This window comes from Phoenix dactylifera, chromosome 4 (assembly GCF_009389715.1).
Source record: "Phoenix dactylifera cultivar Barhee BC4 chromosome 4, palm_55x_up_171113_PBpolish2nd_filt_p, whole genome shotgun sequence".
Classification (NCBI taxonomy): Eukaryota; Viridiplantae; Streptophyta; class Magnoliopsida; order Arecales; family Arecaceae; genus Phoenix; species Phoenix dactylifera.
In genome coordinates this window covers 1,422,517-1,432,385 of record NC_052395.1, presented here as the reverse complement: position 1 = coordinate 1,432,385, position 9,869 = coordinate 1,422,517, and the positions used below count along the sequence as shown (strand labels likewise).

Here is a 9,869-nt window from a genome sequence, read left to right as displayed (position 1 = left end):
GCAGTGATTTTTTTTTTCTCCTTTACCCTACTGCCTCTCTCTCTCTCTCTCTCCTCTCTCTCGGTTTCTCCTCTCTCTCTCTCTCTCTCTCTCTCGTCTCTTCCCCTCCCATCCCGCCGGCCCCCATCTTTTTTTTTTCTTTTTTTTTCTTAAACGGGTCTTAAACGGGTCGGATCAGGTGACCTGTTTATTAAACAGGTCGGGTTCAGGATTGTAATTCCTGACCTGTTTAATAAAACAGGTCGGGTTTCAGGTTTATAATTTTTTGACCCGATTGGTATCTGACCCGACCTATTTATGCCTGACCCGACCCGATTGCTACCCCTAGACGCGACCCGACCCGCTACAATTTGGTCCATTTCAAGTTATTTAAACCGGGTTCAACCTTTCGTCCCCGTTTAGCTTCGAACTGCAAACCGCCTTGGCCGCGATAATACCCCGGAGGACCGTGTCGGACGACGATGGCGTCGTTTATTTCTCTCGGCGCCTTTGATCGACGAAGGCGTCCGCCTCTTCTCCGTTCCGGCGGTTTTGATCGAGGAATGTGTCATCTATTCTTTGGTGGCTTTGATCGGCCTCGAGAACTCTGTTCTTGCCAACCCAATCCTCTCGTCCCCCATCGCTTGGAACTTTCCCGATCTCGCTCCCTCGAGAACCGTAGTAAGATCTCTAGGGCTTTATTCCTGGCAGAATTCATTTTATTTCTTTGTTTGGATTTTAGGTTTTCTTTCAAGTAGATTCCTCTCTCCTTTGCTGCAAGAATCCGACTGACATTAGATTTATTCTCGAGAAGGCTGAGCGTAATTATTTCGTTAAAATTTAGGCCTTTTGTGTTTCCGTCTCCTCGTTTAATTTTCTTCCCTTCTTTTTGTCGTTCCGATGCTTCTTGGATCTTCCAATTGGAGGTCAATGAAGTTCCACAGTTGTTTTGGTTTCTTGAATTACTTTAATGCTATTAGTAATCGACATTGTTATCTTTGAGCTAGTAAGGATTTTCATTGAATTTTCTACAATTTCCTAAGCCATGACACGTATTTTGCATTTACTTGGGTCCTCTAAAGTCATTAATATTGTCATCTTAAAGCTAGTATCTCTCTGATAATTTCTTTTGGGTTTTCTTGAATTTTCTATGAGTTCCTAAACTTCCAACACAGTTATTTGTTACTACTTCAGTCTTCATCCTACAAGTCATTGATATTGTAATCTTAAAACAAATATCTCTCAGATGATTCGTTTTCGGGATTTCTTTGAAAATTTCTATGATTTCCTAACTTCAAAGACAGACATTTTCAACCATTTCATTCCTGTAAGTCAATTGATGTTTCCATCTCAAAGCTAGCATCTATATGATAATTGCTTTTGGGTTTTCTTGAAATTGCCTTACTTCAACGCAGATATTTGCAATTACTTCGGTTTTTCCAAGTCATGTGATATTGTCATATTAAAGCTAGTGGCTTTCTGATGATTTCTTTTGGATTTTCTTGAAATTTTTAATGAAATCGATGATTTGAATTGTGAATGATCCAAAAGACCATTTCAGTGCTTGCAAACCATATTCCCACTCTGCATGTTTTCCCTCTTGGTGCTTATATGATTGCAAAATGGATATATCCCAACTTCATTTCTGAACCTGTAACTAGTAGCCCTTAGGCATTAAATATTCCATACAGAATTCAAATTAGCCTTTCTATTAATCAGACTGGAATTTAGATAATAATCTATTTTGGCTAATTGCTTCACATAATCTTTCGTCATATTGCATGAAACTCTTTTGTGCAATGAGTACTCTGAATATTAGGACCATCAATTACTGCCTATTTCTGCATGTAGCTGTCATGAGTTTGGGATATGCAACTCTAAAAATTATGGTGAGAGATATGTCTTTTTATTAAACAAAATATGCATTGACTTAATGAAGATAAATATGGCTCTATCTACTTAGTGCCTGCTTTATGGATGCTTTCTCTCATTTAATTAATTTAGGATTGGCTTATTCTTTGGTATATGATTTTACAACATAAAATGATTATCCCTTTGTATCACTTTGAATGGATGATATGTACTTTAAAGGATATAAGTGTTAACTTCAGAATGTGAGTTTTTCTGAATATGGAGCTTTGAAACTTATGACACTTGGGACAGCTGGATGTGATACTACACTTTGTGTTACTGCATCATGCGTATGTCATGCTTGCTTTGACTAAGGTGCTGACAACTTGGAGTATTATGTTTTTCTTTTCGTTTCGTGCAATGACAAGTGTTAACATCAGATGTTCCCTCCACAAGTGCATTGAACATCCGAATTCTTATTGAAATTAAAATCCATCCTACAATAGTTATTTATAATAATATGACAGTTTGTAGGTGTTTTTCTACTACTCTATCTAGTTAATGCTCTTTACAAGCTTTGTTTACCTAAAGCTTGTACCAACATGTACAAGCAATCTATGATTTAGATCATTGTCCAATTCTGTTGAAGGAAGAGTAGCTCCTCCTCCTCCTCCTCCTCTTCAGCAGCTACAATTATGTTTTTATTCATTAAAAACAGGTGATTGTCTATTCAGAATCGTCAAACCCGAAACTCTTGGTCTGCCACTTCAATCGGAGAAGATAATTCTTCCCTTAGTTGATCACGACCTGTAGATTGGGACAAGCCTTTCCTGTACATGGCTAACAACTCATTTAAAAATGAAGATCCAATTCTGAGCAGAGTCTCGTGCACTAGGCTTGCTCTTTTTTTTTTTCGAGCATGACCCTAGCATCTCGACAATTCTAATATATCTTCAAACTCCTATGCATATGTTGACCTAGGCTGATTTTGGTCAATGGGGATTATTGAGCCTTAAGCCAGTTATAGTACCAAGCTCCTAATAAGATGGCTAAGGGCACAAGAATCTCTGGCTGTCGTCTATAAAATATTAAGTGAAATGAAAACATCAGCAAATCAAGGGCATGTGGCAAAATTTGCTCCATTCATAAGCTAAATGGATGGCTAGCCATGTTGCAAAAAGGCAAGCACCAACCTATAGCTAGTGACCTGCGAAAGAAAGAATCATCATGGACTGAGTCTTATGAGGGATTCTACCGAGGATCCTTTGAGGGATGGAAGTTCCCTTTGAACAAGATAGATATGTGATGGAATTTTCCTTCCAATTTGGTATGATTGCCTTCCCCCTCAAAAGTGGAAAGAAAATTGTGCTAGAGGCATGCTATCCTCATGGCGGTGATGTACATCTCAACTTTCACCTGGATTTATGGATGCATGCTGGGCTTCTGCACGAAGATCGGTTCCGCTATATTAACATGCAATTTGTGCAGTATCCTGGATTTTATAGACATAGGTTGGGCTTCTACATGAAGATCGAGTCCCAATGTGGATTTCACACTCCATAAAAGATGGTGCGACAATCATGCCCAACCCTTCAAACACCAACATGACTCTTTTGGCAAGCCTAGTGACATGCCCTCAAACATGGGCAGGTATAATGGCTCATACATTACTTGACCAAATAAAGGAAGAGGCAAAGGTGTATCCCACTAATGCCCATAAGGCAATTGGCTCATACTTGGAAAATGCATGGCAAAAACAACTACCCTCAAGATCTGCATGAAAACTTGATCTAATATACTTGCATATATGGAAGGCGAACAACTATTGATTTGTTAAAAATGGGACCAAGGGAGAGGAATTTATTCCATATTGATCTCAAGTTTGAAGATGGTGTGGCACAACAGTGTTAGTTTGATTGCCATCCTTGCCTCTTTCTCTATGATGGTAGAGAGTAACGAGAATCAATACTCCTTTTCCACTACCTCTGCATCCTTGTCCAAAATCAGAACCTATAACTTGCACTGTTTGAAGAGAAATACATGTCTACTGGTGCATTTGGAGGACCTTCAAGTGCTAACCCCATATCCACTAAATCTCAAAAGCATTCTGAGAGTGTATGCTGTAAATGTCGGATATGGCGCTCATGAAATCAAGGGCTTGTAATTCATCAACACCTCCACTTTTCTATTTCTTTCAAAATTAAACTTGTTGATCCAATCCCTCATTCAATCTTCTCTCCACTTAAACATGATATTAGTCATCACTCGAAAATTTGCTTTTTACACTCTTCTATTGACATTCCACCAAAGTAGCTTTTTTTGACTATGGACTAATGGCAGGTTGCTGAACACATTCATGCCTATGTATTGTTCAGGACAGTGAGATCAAAAAGACGTGGTCACTAGTAATCATGAACCTGGCATGATTATCAAATCTCAGCAAGCCCAACAGGTAGGCTGCTACGAATATTTTAAGCTCGATTAGTAGATCAAAAGGGATTTCTTTGGTCTAGGCTGACCCACACATGATACGTATGGGGATCAAAGTCTCCTATACAATTTCCTTTTCTATCTATCTGCTCTAGCTTCTCTTGTAGTTGGAACAAGGAAAACATCAGCTGCCTTTGGGGGAGGTAGCAGGAGTCATGCTCTTGAATCAAGTCTAATTTATTTTTAGAAATGAAACAAGTAATATGCATTTTGTGAAGACCATCTTTGAGTTGATATGTTTGAATCTTGTGGCATGGACCTTCTTATGATATGTTTATAGATGGGGGATCTCCTTGGAAGACCAAATATGGGAGAAACAACCTAGACTTTAAAAGCTATTAGTTGGGCTTCTTTTGCTGAGGTTGGATATATGTCGTCAAACCTGCTGTCAATATGGTAGTTAGGGTGGAATGTAGAGCAAAAGAAAGAGTAAAAACCAAATTTTGAAATGATGGCTCATTTCATGTTTCGAGCCGAGAGAGAAGATAACCAAAGGTGTGGGATAAATTACCTGATTGGCTTTGAGAAAAAGAAAAAGACTGGAGATGTTGCTGAATTATAAGCATGCGATTTTTATTTGCTATTTATATGCTAAGAATAGAGGGCGAGCCTTGGCGTAATGGTAAGGTAGCTCGATTGTGACTTGGGTATCACCGGTTCGAAACATAGAAACACCTTTGCCACACATGGGGATAAAGCTGCATACATCTAACCCTCCCTAGACCCCGTAGTGGCAGGAGCTTCATGCACTGGACTGTAATTTTTTTTTTAGATGCTGAGAACAACGGCTATTAGAATTGTTTGCAAACTTATTTGACATGGTTAGGTCTAAAAGGTCCACCAGACATTAGTGAAATGTTGATTTCCTTTCAAATGTTGCAAATCTTACTACCAAAGGATTCTTGTAAAATTCTTTCCATTTTTAAAGGGAAGTCGAATCATATCGAATTGAAATTAAAAAAAATAATCCAGTACCTTTCTACCATTTTTGGTTAGGGAAACTTCCTATATGTCACAGGATCATTAGTAAGATCTGAGTCATGGGACTCAGCTACTTCTCTTTAGAAAGACCTTGCTTTTGTGTTTTCTCAGTTGGGTTTCCTTTGAAGTTTGAAGATAACTAGTTCCTTCCCTTCTCTTCAGTTTGTGGCTTCTCTCAACTTTTTTCCTTGGCATATGCTATTATAACTTTTGTATTCCACTACATTTTGTGGCTTTCTGCATATAGTTTTCATGTGAGTGCATCGATTTTAATGATTGTGTGCTAGAGAATACAAGGTGTAATGCTGGATGCGAATGGTTCAATTGTTTGCAAACTTGATGTCTTCATCATCTTAATTTTGAGTTGGGTAAAACTTTACAGGTTTAGAGCCCATTTGGTTTTGAATTTTCATCTTCTGCTTATGGTTTTTTGAGCTAAGAGACAGAATGGAGGCATTAGGTGTCATAGTAGAAGTATGATCAAGGTATTTTACTAGTTTAGTGGCCAAAATGGTATAAAATGGAAGCATCTTTAAGATACTTTGAAATCTCTTGTGTTTCTGACATTTGATTGAGAAGTGCCTTTGTTTTATGCCTAGTAAAAGTTATTAATGTAAATTGTATCTGAACCAAGCAGATGGATTGGAAAGCATTAATCTAAGGAGTTAGTTTAAAGAAATGCTTCTTTTTGAGGTTTAATGATAAAATCTTTGGATTTGATACACTCTACATTAAGGTCAGCAGAACCGTTTCGAACTGGACGGTTTCGGTTTACCAAGCCATCCTGGCGGCGAACTGTGACGGTTCCGCCAACGGAACCGAAATCCGTCGCTGGAAGAGTAGAAGAAGAAAGAAAAAGAGGAAAAGAGAGCGAGCGGGGAGGAAGGAGAGGAAGGAAGAAAGGAGGTGGAGGCCGGTCGGCGGAGGCCGACAGAGACCGGCGAGCCCCACGGAGGCTAGCAAGTCGGGCTTTTTTTTAATTTCGTGACTTTTAAGAAGTCGGCAAGCGATTTGCTACTGACTTTACTTAAAAATTGCAAAAAAAAAAAAGGGTCGGATCCCTGTTTCGTTCGAAACAGGGGACCCAGCCACGGAGCCCTCCTCCGCCCGAGTCGCCTGCCTTTCGCCGGCCTCCGCCATCCTCGTTCTCTCGCTCCTTCTCTCCCTTTCTCTCTCTCCCATTCGCCCTCTCCCCCGCCTCCTCTACTATGTCGGTACAGGGCCGGCATAGAATGGTATGGGGCGTACTATTTTGTGCCGCCGGCAACAGGTTCGGGCCTTGGTTCCGGCACGACAGACCCTGCTCTGCATCCCAGTGTTGTTCAATGACCAATGACTATAATTGCTTTTCTATTTTTCCAACATCCTAAATTCTATTTCTTCCTCATATGAAAAAAAGGTGTTTGGCTAATTCAAACTGGTTCCAACGCTGAATGTTGTATCATCATCTTTTCACAGTATACAATTTTTGAAGTACTAAGATATGCATCACAATATTTGTTACATGTTTTTTAAATTTGTTTCTGTTGAAATCACGAATCCTTCCATGATCAGTGGGATCAGATTTAATCTGATTCAATCTCGGTTTAAAACCGAATCTGTTAAGAGATAATTTTTGAATTTGATCGGTTATGATTGCTGTTTTTTAGCTAGTTTAAATTTATTTGTTTCTATCTTTTATTCCTTTAATTTAGCTTGTAGTTCTGAGAATAAAGGGATCTGTTTTATGATCAGATGCTATAAATATTTTATTATCAAAGAGGAATAATAGAACAAGTATTCTGACCTTTGTTCGTCTGAGTGTAGTGTTTCTATTCCATCGTCTCCTCCCGGTTTCATGGTATCAGAGCCGAGGGTTGTTTGAGACGGAGGAATGGCTAAAACAACCATGATCGGTGCGCGCGGATGAGGAGTCCGGAGGCTCTACGGAGACTTCTGGACCCAACCCTACAAGCGCACCCGCTACAACCACCATCAATATGTCGTCTACAAATATCTCAGAAAACTCGTCTCTGCAGATCACCACAACCCATCTCAATAGCACCAACTTTCTCCAATGGTCCCATTTCGCTTTGATGGTTATCCGAGGACGTGGACGGCTTGGCTACATTACGGGAGCTACAAAAGCAACCGGCTGAAGGAGATGCAACCTACGCATCCTGGAATGCTCAAAATTCCATGGTATTGGCATGGATTGTTAATTCTATGGAGGAGAGACATTAAGGAATCTTACCTATACTATACTACAGCCAAGGAGCTTTGGGATGCCCTAACTATGACATTCTTCGATCTTGAGAATTCGGCTCAATTGTTTGAGCTTCGGAATAGAGCACGTGATTTACGACAAGGAGAACAAGATGTTATCCAGTATTACAAGGCTGTGGAAGAAAATTGATTTGTTTGCTCAAATTGATTGGAAACACCTGGAGATGTTGAGAAATACAGAAAACAGATCGAGAAGGAGAGGATTTATGACTTCTTGGCTGGGTTGAATCCGGAGTTAGATGAGGTATGAGGTTGCCTGCTTGTATAAAGCCCCACCATTGATTGCTGAGATCTTTGCTGAAGTTCGCAGGGAGGCTAGACGAAAATGAGTCATGCTCGGGGGATCAAAGAACATGTTGACTGAAACTTCAGCATGAGACATTTCGACCGAATAAGAGAAGCAATGTTTGGTGTAATTATTGTAAGAAACTAAGTCACACTAAGGACAAGTGCTGGAAACTGCATGGACGGCCTGCAAGGCAGGGTAACCGAGAAGACAGCAGACAGGGTATTGAGAGGACACGACCAAATCCTCGAGACACTGCTAGCTATCAGAGTTCAGCCGAGGGTTCACTGCCTAGACCTCCTGTTGAAAACATGCAGCTTTCCCTTACCAAGGATGAATTAGACAGTTGTAAAAACTGCTGCACTCCTGCCCGCCACTTCTTCGGGTTCTTTGCTTGCTCAACGAGGTAATTTTATTTCAGCATGTAAGAGCAGCAAAATTGAACCTTGGGTTATTGACTCAGGGGTCACGGATCACATGACTGGGTTGTGAAAGATTGTTTTGTTCCTATTCACCAAGTTCAGAAAATTTCAAAGTAAAAATTGCAGATGATGCTCTTTCAACTGTTGCCGGAGTTGGGACTATTAAGATTAGTCATCTATTGATCTGCGCTTTAATTTACATGTCCCTAATTTAACTTGCAATCTTCTTTCCATTAGTAAATTGACTAGAGATTTAAAGTGTGGTGTTCATTTTACTGAGTCTATGTGCATTTTTTTCAGGACCTGATTTTCGGGGAAGAGGATTGGCAATGCTAAAGATTGTGAGGACTATTTTGAAGAAGAAGCCATCTTGAATAAACAAGCTCAAACCACGAGTTGTGAGTCTATTCCTAGAGAACAACAAATAATGTATGGCATCGTAGACTAGGTCATTCAAATTTTCATATTTAAAGAATTTGTTTCCAACTTGTTTCGTATACAGATTTATTTCAGTGTGACATTTGTCAAATTGCTAAACATTCACATTCTTCATTTCCATCTCATAACTATAAGGCATCTTCTCCGTTTACCTTGATTCATAGTGACATTCGGGGTCCGTCTAAGATTAAACACATAATGGAAAAAATGTGGTTCATAACATTTACTGTTGATCATACAAGATTATGTTGGGTTTGTCTTTTAAAAGGAAAGTCAGAAGCTGATGATGTTTTTTAAAAACTTTCACTCCATGATAAAAATCCAATATGATACGAGTATAAAAAATCCTTCAAACAGACACTGGGTGAGTATTTTAATCTTATCTTAGGAAAATTTCTTCTAGAAAATGGGATTATTCATCAAAGCTCATGTATTATAACCCCACAATAAAATGGAATTGCCGAAAGGAAAAACGCCACCTTCTTGAAATAGCTAGAGCCTTTATGTTTACAAGCAACGTTCCAAATATTTTCTAGGGGGATGCAGTACTTACTGCTTGTCTACCTAATAACAGGATGCCAACTAGAGTTCATAATATGAAATCCCTCTAATGTCTTCCTAAACTTACCCGAAAAATAGAGATGTCGTGTCATTACCTTTAAAGTGTTTGGCTGTACTTTATTTACTCACATTCATGATCATGCAAGAACCAAATTAGATCCTAAAGCTAGAAAGTGTATTTTCTTAGACTGTTCACCTACTCAGAAGGGCTATAAGTGTTGCTTTCCAGAAACTGATAAGTATTATACCTCAAATGGATGTTAACATTTTTCGAAAATCAACCTTTTTTACAAAATTCTCCTCAGGTGGAGCATCATAGTGATGGGAATTTTTGGGAAACAACCGCCTCCTCTCCTCTTCTCCCTGTTTCTGAATTCGAGTCTAGAACTCCAGTTACTCCTACTTAAACCTTCAACAAATCAGGAAAGTTCAATGATAAGGGGAGATGAGCAACTCCAAGCACCACCAGAGCTCCGTGTTTATTCAAGGAGGAAGAATCCTCGGATAGTGAACACCTTACGGACCAACTGCAAAGTCATGAATCTGAACCGGTATCAGGTAATGATAATCACGCTACTCCACACTTTGATTCTACT

General features: G+C 39.4%; 1 long non-coding RNA gene across 8 annotated transcripts in view; it reads left to right on the top strand.

The window, feature by feature from the left end:
• Nucleotides 1-436: 436 nt before the first annotated feature.
• The window catches only part of LOC103720533, a 66,226-nt gene continuing 56,793 nt past the window's right edge, over nucleotides 437-9,869 (top strand). For 7 of the 8 annotated variants that reach the window (XR_005511324.1, XR_005511323.1, XR_005511321.1 and 4 more), the window contains exon 1: nucleotides 437-660. This is a non-coding gene — a long non-coding RNA (uncharacterized LOC103720533). Of the gene's footprint in view, nucleotides 661-8,424; nucleotides 8,673-9,869 lie in introns of those variants that run through there. The other variant, XR_005511326.1, reaches the window with a different exon arrangement.